Raw genomic sequence first — 11,095 nt, 5'->3', positions numbered from 1 at the left:
CAATATCTTATTGTATGAAGGACATTGTGATGCCAAAACATGTAGGAAGAACATAAATCTTAGATCAAAGGATAATTCTTTAAGTAGGCTAAATTGTAGCTTTTAAGGGAAAACTATACCATTCTTGGTTTTCTAATTTTGTGAGAGACAAGTGCAAACTTTGACTCAAGTTCTAGTTTGACAGAACCATTGATTACGTAATCCCTTCTGTTTGCAGGAGAGGAAACTAAGATGCCCAACAACCATGTGACTTGCTCATTGCCACCTGTTTTAGTGGCATAGCCAGTGCTCTCCACTGTTCTTGCTGGGGGGGGGGGGGGGTTACAATCTTACAATAATTCACCTCCACTCAGCCTGGTGAGATGCCAAAGTCTTGGACCAAAGAGATGTGGGTTTGAATCTCAGATCAGCAACTTATAAGTTCCGTAGTCTTGGGTCAATGGTTCAACCTCTTTGGATGGATCCCAGCTTTTTTATCTGTTATACTTATTCCACAGGGGTGTATGAGGATTAAACAAAATACATGTAACATTTTAAATTCATTTAGTTAAATTTAAATAAAAATTAAGTACAATATTTAAAAATTAAATTAAATAGCATATACAAACTACCTACCAGGGTTAAGAGGCTCCTCTTGTAAAGATTGGTTAGCTTCCTCCCCAACAAAGAGCACATAGTGAGTCCAATGTCCTTGATAAAACTTACTGTTAACATTGTAACAATTACTATTAAGCATTAAGTATCAAAACAATGCAGTCTACTCACTACATTTATAGAACTAAAGGGAACATCTCAAATTATTCTTCACAAAACAAGAATGATCTGCTTGGGGGTAATTACTCTATTCTCAGTTATCCCAAGAGGCAGCTAGAAATTTCCCTCACTAAATAAGAAATAAATATTAGGATTTTTTTTTATGTTTTATTTTTGAGAGAGAGAGAGAGAGAGAGAGAGAGAGAGAGAGAGAGAGAGAGGAGGGGCAGAGAGAGAGGGGGCCAGAGGACTTGAAGGGGGATCCATGCTGACAGCAGAGAGCTGTGCACAGAGCCCGACGTGGGACTTGAACTCATGAACCCTGAGATCATGACCCGAGCAGAACTTGGACACCTAACCAACCGAGTGAGCTACCCAGGTGTCCCTACTTTTTTTAAAGTAAGCTCTACACCCAACATGGGGCTTAAACTCATGACCTTGAGATCAAGAGTCACATGCTCCACCAACTGAGCCAGCCAGGCACCCCCAAATTAGTTCTTTTTGATAGCAAACACTGCATAGGAAGAGCCTAGAAGCAATAGAGTATAATAATATCTACCATCATCTCTTCTTTGTTTTTCTTTTGTCTATTTCCACTTACTAAAATATATTTGTTTAATTTGAATAAGACCCTAAGGGCAAGAACTCTTAGCTCTTCTAAATTCTATTGAATGATGGCAGCTTTACTTGAACATCATGAATCATCTGGAAGTCCTTATCTAGTTACTCTGCTTTAAATCAGGAGAAATGATCTGATTACAGGGAGCACCACAAATTGTATAAGGATCAGTCACAGATGTTGGTCATGTCCTCGTGTACTGCTCACAACCAAGAATGAAACCTTCAACAGGAGTGAATTTGGTTTGTTGGGAGTGTTTTAACAAGAATAATGGTCATCTGTCATGACTTGAAAAATATAAAAAAATACAATCTTATAGGAGGGTAAACAAAGTAAAAGTAACACCTACTAAAGTACACTTTACCAAGCAAAGTTGTAATCAAATACTTGAAATATTTTGTAAACCAACTTGAACAAATATGTTCATATTTTCTAGAGACTTTTGTATACCAGTTAACCATAGCGTCCAAGAATATGCATATCCTGATCTGAAGCCTCCCTGATGAACACTTCATTACTGTAAGGGAGGAAAGATAATCTCAATGTTTTTATGCTCGGTCTGATGAAGAGTGGAAGGTCGTGGAAAGGCATGATAGGACAAAGCATTTAAGGGAAGCATATAGTAAGCGGCAGAAAATCTAGCCAAGCTAAAATTTATTCAGATTCTTCTCTGTGTCTTTGCCTGGCAAGATAAGGATGTTCCTTTCCTCTGAGTATTGGGGGAGCATCTCTCACAAGAGAGTTTTACTTTATTTTTTAAGTAATGTCTACTCCCAACATGGGGCTTGAACTCACAACCCTAAGATCAAGAGTTGCGTGCTCTACTGACTGAACCAGCCAGGCGGCCCGTCAGAAGAGGGTTTTATGACCTGCTTCAGAGGAAGGTCAGAAAGTTCTTCCTGAACATGCCATTTCTCAAATTCCTCCAGCTTTAATTATGCAATATACCAAACTACCATATTTTCTGGTAGCATTTCCTTAACCCCACTGTTAACGTTCAGCATTAGTTTTCTTCATAGAAGTACCTGGGTTATTTGACTGCAAACACTTTGTCATAACAAGTAGCAGATTTGTTTTAGGGGGGATTTATAATCTACAGCCAGGGCCAGCAAACTTTATCCCAGGTCAAATCCAGCCCAATACATGATTTGTAAATAAAATTTTATTAAAACACAGCTGCTTCTGTTCATTTGTGTGTTATCTGTGGCTGCCTGCCACGACAGAAGAGCTGAGAGACAGAGACCACATGGTCCTCAAGGCCTAAAATACTCTTTGGCCCTTTACAAAGTTTGTCAACCCTTGATATGTAGAATAAAGACAAATAACTAAATATGCTAAGGGATCCCTAAAAAAAAAGTTATCACTCCAAAAGCTTCAAAGGATGCCATCCTAAGCCTATATGCCTTTGTACCAGCAAGGCAATAGTCTTTGCTTAAAAGGTAGACCTCCACATTCCTAAGCATGAGGAGATGTCAAAATGAGAGTCATAATCACAATGGAGGCACTCTACTTTTTATAAGTAGTAAAAGAATGGGGGTTTGTTTTGGGCAATGTTGCATTAGAGAGGATGCCATGCCAAAGGGAGTGCTCTCAAAGGTTTCAAAACCATGACTCTCGAAAAGAGAAAAATCGACCATGGGCATCTTCTATAGCTGGATTTCAATACAATTTCAATTACTTTTACAACATTTTATTTTATATTTATTTTTTTTATTTTTATTTTTATATATTTTTTTATATTTATTTTTTAATGTAAACTCTATGTCCAATGTGGGGCTCGAACTCACAACCCAGAAGTCAAGAGCGACATGCTCCGCCGACTGAGCCAGCCAGACGCCCCTACAACATTTTAAAGTTATGCTCTATTGATACGTCTTCCTGATTGTTGGGGGAGGCAGATGGGATTATATAATAAAGTGGACTTCATCAATTTATATTTATCAATATCACATAATTCAGCCCATATAAATGGATTACTTAGCAAAGCTTCCTCCACACTCCAACCCTATCATCATCCCAGATGCTGCTTAAGAAAACCATTAAGGAATTAACCAGATGAATACATTCATATACACATATAACTACTAAATCAATACCTAGATGGTAAATCCCTGGTGCTACTTACCCTAAGCAGGTCACATAGAGGGACCCCTGTGAAAAATAACTCAGGCCATAAAATTTGGAGTATTCTTCTCTAGCGAATTTCATCTCAAGTTCACTTCTTTTGAAATACGTTAAAATGAAAATTATGAAACATAAAACAGATTTGGAAAAAAACATTTTTTTAATTTTTAAATATTTACTTATTTTTGAGATAGAGACAGAGCATGAGCAGGGGAGGGGCAGAGAGAGAGGGAGACACAGAATCCCAAGCAGGCTCCAGGCACCAAGCTCTCAGCACAGCTATCAGCTCAAACTCACAAACTGTGAGATCATGATCTGAGCTGAAGTTGGACGCTTAACTGACTGAGCCACCCAGGTGCCCCAGATTTGAAAAAATCTTACCGTGAATGCCCACAAACCCAAATCTACATTAACACATTTTTCCTTTAATCAGATTCATGTACAGAACACAGACTTACCACTTGTAGATGTAGAATTTGATGAGATTCGACACAGGGTTAGTTACGTAACCACTGCCACAATAAGATAGAGCTGGCGCATCGCTCTGGAAAGCTCCCCACACCCCTCTGCAGTCAATCCCCAGCCCCTGGCAGCAACTGATCTGTTGGCACTATAATTCTGCCTTGAATTTTAGAAAAACGGAATCATACCATATATAGTCTTTGGGTTTTCTTTCATTCAACATAATGCCTTTAAGATTCACCCATGTTGTTGCATGAATTGGTAGTTTGTTCCCTTTTGGAACAAACTTTGAATAGCATTCATTGTATATATGTGGTTTATCCTTTACACCAGCTGATGGAACTTGGGGGTGTATTTAATTTTGGGCTATTATAAATGAACTTCTTTATAAACATTCCTGTGCAGATTTTCATGTGAACATGTTTTCACTTCTCTTGGGTAAATGCTGAGGGATGGAATTGCTGGGTCCTAAAGTTATATAATATTTAAGGATATAAGGGAGGTGGTTTTTTAGAATGTTTGAACTAGAATCATCAGGACAACTTTGATAAAGGAGGATTAAGTTGGAAGATTCATACTACCTGATTGCAAGAATTACTATAAAGCTATAGTAATTACAATAATGTGCCAAACTGTTTTCTAAAGTGGTGGGATCTTTTTACCTCCCATAGGCAATGTAGGAGCCTTCCATTTGCTCCACATTGTCACTGAAAATCGGCAACACCAGTCTTTGTAACTTACCTCTACTGAGTAACACTGGTGTTACAATGTTCATTTCTTTAATGACTAAGGAATTTGTTGCATCGCCATTTGTTATATCTTCCTTGGTGCAATGCTTGTTCAATTTTTCAATATTTTACCCATCTAAAAAATCTGTCCATTATACACACGAGTCCTTTATCAGTTACATTTTGCCTAAGGCTTGTTTTTTCATTTTCTTAACAGTTTTCTTGAAGAGCAGTTTTTTGGTTTGTGTTTAAGTAAGCTCTACACCCAATGCAGGGTTTGAACCTGCAACCCCGAGATCAAGAGTCACATGCTTCACCCACTCAGCCAGCCAGGTGCCCCTCATTTTTTGATATTACTGTAAATATTTTTTTTTCGTTTCCATTTCCAATTGTTTGTTCCCTGTACATGAAAATAGAAATGTTCTGGTACATTGACCTTGTATCCTGTGACTTTGCTAAGCTTATTTATTAGTTGTATTATTTATAGATCCCTTATCATTTTCTACTTACACAATTGTGTCATCTTCAAATAGACAGTTTTATGGGTCTTTCTTTCCATTTTGTGTGTTTTTAATTTCCTTCTTGGTCTTGTTGCACTGGTCGACATTCCAGCGGCTAGGAGTACAAAAGGTGAGAAGAGACATTCTTGCCTTGTTTGGGGTTTTCCAGGGAAAGTATCAGTCTTTTACCATCAAAGAGATTACGGTTAGGTGTCACATAGTTACCCTTTGTCAGGTTGAGCAAGTTCCCTTTTATCTGTACTTTGCTGAGAATTCCTATCACAAATAGGTGCTGGATTTTGTCAATGCTTTTTCTAAATATAATCAGATATGGTGGTTGTTGCTGTTGTTATTTTTTTTTTACTCCCTCCCAGTATTGAGTTACATTGGTTTTCAAATGCTTCCTCTGTCAACTTCATGGGCATCAACATTTTCATAATATTCCTTTTTCATAATATTCCTACATGTCTGTAGGATCTGTGGTGAGATGTTCTCATTTCTCATACTGACAATTTCTTCTTTTTATTTCCTTCTGACCAGTCTGGTTAGAAGTTTTATCAATTTTATTGATATTTTCAAGAGCCAACTTGTGATTTTTCTATTTTTTGTGCCGTATTTCATTGATTTCTGTTCTTATCCTTGTTTCCTTCCTTTCTTGCGCTTCTAGTTCTTAAGTTGGAAATTTAAAGTTAGAGACCTTATATTCTTTCTAATAGAAGGGTTTAAACCTATAAATTTCCCCCTGCGTATTGCGTTAGCTGCAGCCCCAAATTTTTGGTATGTTGTGATTTTCATTTTCATCGTTTGACATATTTTCTAGTTTTTCCTGTAACTTATTTTTGGTACATGGTTTATTTAGAAGTGTGTCGTTCTTTTGTACGTTGATTCCACTGTGGTCAGAAAATACGTCTTCTAGGATTTCAATTCCTTAAATTTAGTGGGACTTCTAAGAAGGTAGGGGAATCTTTTCCTTGTTCACTTTCCCCTTCCGCTGATTGGTACGGTTGACAACCAGGCCCTGGATGACGATGTAGCCATGAGATGGAAAAGGTCTCGGACTTGAATCACCACCTGGGAGAAACACACTTACCTGGAACACCCATCCTGGTCTATAAGTGTAAGAAATAAGCTTCTAGGGGCGCCTGGGTGGCGCAGTCGGTTAAGCGTCCGACTTCAGCCAGGTCACGATCTCGCGGTCCGGGAGTTCGAGCCCTGCGTCAGGCTCTGGGCTGATGGCTCAGAGCCTGGAGCCTGTTTCCGATTCTGTGTCTCCCTCTCTCTCTGCCCCTCCCCCATTCATGCTCTGTCTCTCTCTGTCCCAAAAATAAATAAACGTTGAAAAAAAAATTAAAAAAAAAAAAAAAAAAGAAAGAAGCTTCTAGGATTTGGACCATTATGGGTTTGGTTCTGTTTGTTACAGCAGCTTACCTTACCCTAACTAAAATGCTGCTTATCTTTTTAAGGCTCCCCTGTCTCCCCACTACCCTGAAAGTGAATTTTTTCATAAAACATAATCTGTATTTTAGTTCATACTATCCAAAGCATATCGACCACATCTATTCAACTACTTTCATGTGTTCCGTTAACAGACAAACATTTCATATGAATATAAATATATGTGATGTTTACTGCATCAGCCATGGTTCCTTTTTATTTTTTAAATAAAGTTTTATTGAAGTACAGCATAAATACATTAACGTGCACAAAATACTATCTCTCTATATTTACAAAGCTGTCTTTATGTGGGCCATTCTCGTCCTTTCCATCATTTCTTTCTCACTTGCTATTTTTGCAGCCCTGGTAACTGAGGAAGTCAAGAAAACAAGACAGAAAAGGCCCCCTGCTACAGAGTGTGGTCACAGAGAGGCCCTTCCTGCATTCAGCTCAATGCCTCTGGCATACGTCTCCAGAGCCACCTTTCCCCATTTTTATTTTTAAGGGAAAGAGGATATTATACAGGTATGGAAGAATGTAAAGAGAGAAGCTGTACTGATCTCCCTTCCCAGAGCAAATGCGAGACTCCAGCCAGGGCTGTTGATACACCATTTTAGCATCAGAGTTATTTTTTAAAATTTTTTTTTTTTTTTTTTACGTTTATTTATTTTTGAGACAGAGAGAGGCAGAGCATGAACGGGGGAGGGTCAGAGAGAGAGGGAGACACAGAATCGGAAGCAGGCTCCAGGCTCTGGGCCATCATCAGCCCAGAGCCCGACGCGGGGCTCGAACTCACGGACCGTGAGATCGTGACCTGAGCTGAAGTCGGACGCTTAACCGACTGAGCCACCCAGGCGCCCCTTAAAATATTTTTTTAAGACATACATACAGGATGAAAATGGACATGTACCTAAAAACAGTGCGGTAACAACGAAATAAACAAAAACAAGAAACCACCGGTGTTCACAGAAAGAAATATTAACACGTTCAGAATTTCAAAAAATGCATAAATGATGTTTAAAAAACACCATAAGCAAAAACACCACCAGAAATTTGCATGTATGTACAGGAAAGGAGTCAAAGTAAAAACTTGAATTAGCAGAGTTCTACACAAAAGATAGGGCCGACAAGAACTTTATTTCCTATTTTATGCTGATGGAAAACAAGAAAACGATACTGAAAACCTAAGAATATTTCTGGGTGGCCCATTGTTTAAGTTACAGAGAAGTGTGGAGTAGGGTAGCAGCCACAATACCAGAAAGGGTAAAGGTCATTCCAATCTGGGGGGGAAAGGTGAAAAATGATGGCAACTTGATATCGATCCCAGGAAAGGTCCCAGACTAGATCCTTCTAGTGTTTTCTAATTCTTCAGGAGAAAGAACATCATTCACTATGAATCTACAGGTGTGACCTCACGAACCGGTGGGGGGCAGTTACTTGACTAACGTTTTGGGAAATGCAGGACGTCCACAAGGAACGTAAGATCCCACAATATCCTTTATAACCTGGGAGAGATACGGGCTGATCAGTAAATCGTGACATCCTTACCTAACAGGTTGGTTAATACATTGTTTAACTTAGATCCTACCGAAAAGAAGTTTCTAAGGCCTGTGAGAGGCCGTTAGCCTCAGACTTGTTTCATTCAATATACAAGGTTTACATATGAAACTTAGGAGTGATCGGAAAGGACAAGATAGCTAAGAGCTCCTACATGAACCCAAAAAATTCTCAAAAGGTTCATGAATCTAACACAAGAAAACTTACTAAGAATGAACACAGATTAAACAAAACACCAACCGTACAAGTGCGGGATAGGGGAAAAAAACGCTTAACAGCAGTAAAAATCGTTAACTTCTGAAGACTCACACAGGACTGTGTGGGTGTCAGCAAAGCTAGTCCGACCCCTGGGTGCTACACGGATGAAGAGTATTAACTAGCACAAAGGGCAGGAGAGCTCTGCTACTTATGAATGTTCAGCTCTGGGTTGGGTACTTTCAGAAAGACGTAGAAAACCAGAGTAGTTGCAGGAAAGGGTCTTAGACGATAAAGACAATTGAAGCTGTGCCATCTGATGAGTGACCCGGGGACAGAACAGAGTAGATGCTAGGAGTCACAGTAGCTGCTGTTAAATGTTTGGTCTCAAGAGCTAATAAGACAAATGAAGGGGAGAAACAAAGGACCAGTGAGCCCACTAGAGCCCAAGACAAAATAGATTCTGGTCCTGGAGGGTCAGGCCAGACACTGCTAAGTGGTTTTTTCCAACTTTGAGATCCTATAAATGTACACTTAAAGATCTGACCAGATACAAAATCTGTTACTCTGTTTTTCAAGAACACACAAATGACAATCCTTCAGAACTACTATGTTATAACTTTTGAGACTATAAAACTACAAATCATTCAGAATTTGCTTTCTTGGCCACTTTTTATCTCAAATGGACAAATGTGTGTGTGTGTGTGTGTGTGTGTCTCCCCCCCTTGTTTTACTGAGATACAAGTGAAATGTGTGTGTTGCTTTTTGATGGGAAATCAGTCTAGAAAATGTAATTTATTCTGTCCACTCCCCCCCTCTTATATATCAGCATTGTATAAATTTTTTCTTGGTGAAAGAAACTTCACTAGTATAGGATAGCACACATTTATACTGTAATAGGGGCTATTCTGTCTTACCTGCTATTTTCATGCATGGTCCACCCTGAAAAAGCAAAAAGCCCTCAAAAAAAAACATACATACAATACAAACATGGGTCATTAGAAAGGAATTCCTTTTACACAGCCAATCTTCCAGGTACATTTAACTTATGGTTTTATTTATATAATTGAGGTTACCTCCAGCTACCTGGAAATGTGTGGTATGGTATGAACCTAATTCTAATCAATTCCAATTTTGTCTTAAAGATATATCTTAGTACACTACAAACGTGCTCTAGAAATAACTACTACATAGCTGAGATTGCCATAAACCACTTTCACCACTCTTCTCAGAGATTATGCAAAACTTGAATAAACCCATGCAATGCACTAAAGAAATCTGCTACTCTACATACTACATCATGAGATTACCCAGAGATCAAAACACGAAAGGAACTTTTCCATGGCTTTCCCTAAAAGAAATTATCTACTGTCTTTCCAAATTTTTGCCATATTACTTTCTAGAATATTTAGACCAGTTCTTTGGAAAAGCAAGAATTAAACGTGGCAGCCTTTGTGCTCAAGGATCAAACTGGGGTTCCTTTTTTCTTACCAAACTTTCTTGCACCTTTCATCTCAGGGTGGAAATACAATCTCTCAGAAAGGGAATGTACATAGTTACTGTGCAGTTACAGTCATTTACTACTCTCTGATTATCTAAAAGTAAGTTAAATGGAACTGTAATAAAAGGCACCAGAGGGGAGCTTACTTAGGTGATGTGTTTTCCAAAAGGAAAAATTTTTGGCCACTGGAAAAAGTATTTACAAGAAAATACCTGAGCTGGTTTCTTGTGTGACCAAGATATCCACTACCTCGTATATTTTTAAACACATCTTTGACATCATCTAATTAGTTTATAAAGTATCTAATCTAAGGGGGTTAAGTTTTGTATTCATGTAAAACAAGCCAGTTAAAAACTTACTTCCCTTTGTATTAACTATAAACACTGAACCTCATTTCAGAAGAGGTCTGGGGCATCACAAATACCAGAATCAAAGAAAGATGTTCTTACATGAACATTAAGAGACCCAGGAACTTCTCATTTAAATGGCACTTTTAGGAGAAGGGAAACAATAATGACAGATTCAAGACTGCCTCTAGCCATGAGAATCCTTGGAATAAAACCAAAATCCTGCCCCAAAGCCACAGGTGTTTATCACATGGACAGAGATTTAGAAGGGTGCAATGACAGGTTTTCTTTGCCTCCATTAATGGGCTGTAAGATTACAGGTTAATAGAAGTAGAAATAATGCAACTACACAATGTTGAGTTCATTTTTCTTTCGGGCTAAAAAAAAAAAAAAAAACCTTCATGTCCTTGTACTTTTAGGGGCTTGGAAGGTCTGCCAGCCACTGCCTTTCTTGTCACCGGAGCCTTGTTGGGTTTACAGATGGACATGCCCGAGACTGCCATCTGGTGGAAATGATGGAAACTGAAATGATTTTGTTGTTAAATGGTTAAGTACATTGTCTACAAAGAAGGTACGAATTAAAAATATATGAAGGGGGAATGTCTCATTCATAACAGCAGTAAGAAACATAAAATTCCACGGAACTTACTTAAGAAATGGGTAAAAAATATGAATAAAACTGTAAGACTTCAGTGGGGAGTGGGGGGAGGCATAAAAACACTCATATACATAGAAAGATGTAGCATTTTCCCGGAATGGAGCTCTTCTCTGCTAAAGATATCAATGACCCTCCCCCACCCATTAATCTAAGCATATGACAACTCAATATTCATGGGATTTTTATTTGGTAGAGAAAACTTGGCGAAATTATTCAA

The 11,095-nt window shown here is 38.5% G+C and overlaps 1 protein-coding gene across 1 annotated transcript in view; it reads right to left on the bottom strand.

The window, feature by feature from the left end:
- Positions 1 to 10,575: 10,575 nt before the first annotated feature.
- Positions 10,576 to 11,095, bottom strand: part of PPM1B (protein phosphatase, Mg2+/Mn2+ dependent 1B) — a 93,392-nt gene continuing 92,872 nt past the window's right edge. The window contains exon 7 of the mRNA XM_043603285.1: positions 10,576 to 10,723. The gene's annotated coding sequence lies outside the window, so the exon portion shown is untranslated. The remainder of the gene's footprint in view (positions 10,724 to 11,095) is intronic.

The sequence above is a fragment of the Prionailurus bengalensis genome, chromosome A3 (genome assembly GCF_016509475.1).
Source record: "Prionailurus bengalensis isolate Pbe53 chromosome A3, Fcat_Pben_1.1_paternal_pri, whole genome shotgun sequence".
Lineage (NCBI taxonomy): Eukaryota > Metazoa > Chordata > Mammalia > Carnivora > Felidae > Prionailurus > Prionailurus bengalensis.
The sequence above is the reverse complement of the archived record's forward strand: the minus strand, read 5'-3'. Positions and strand labels throughout refer to the sequence as shown.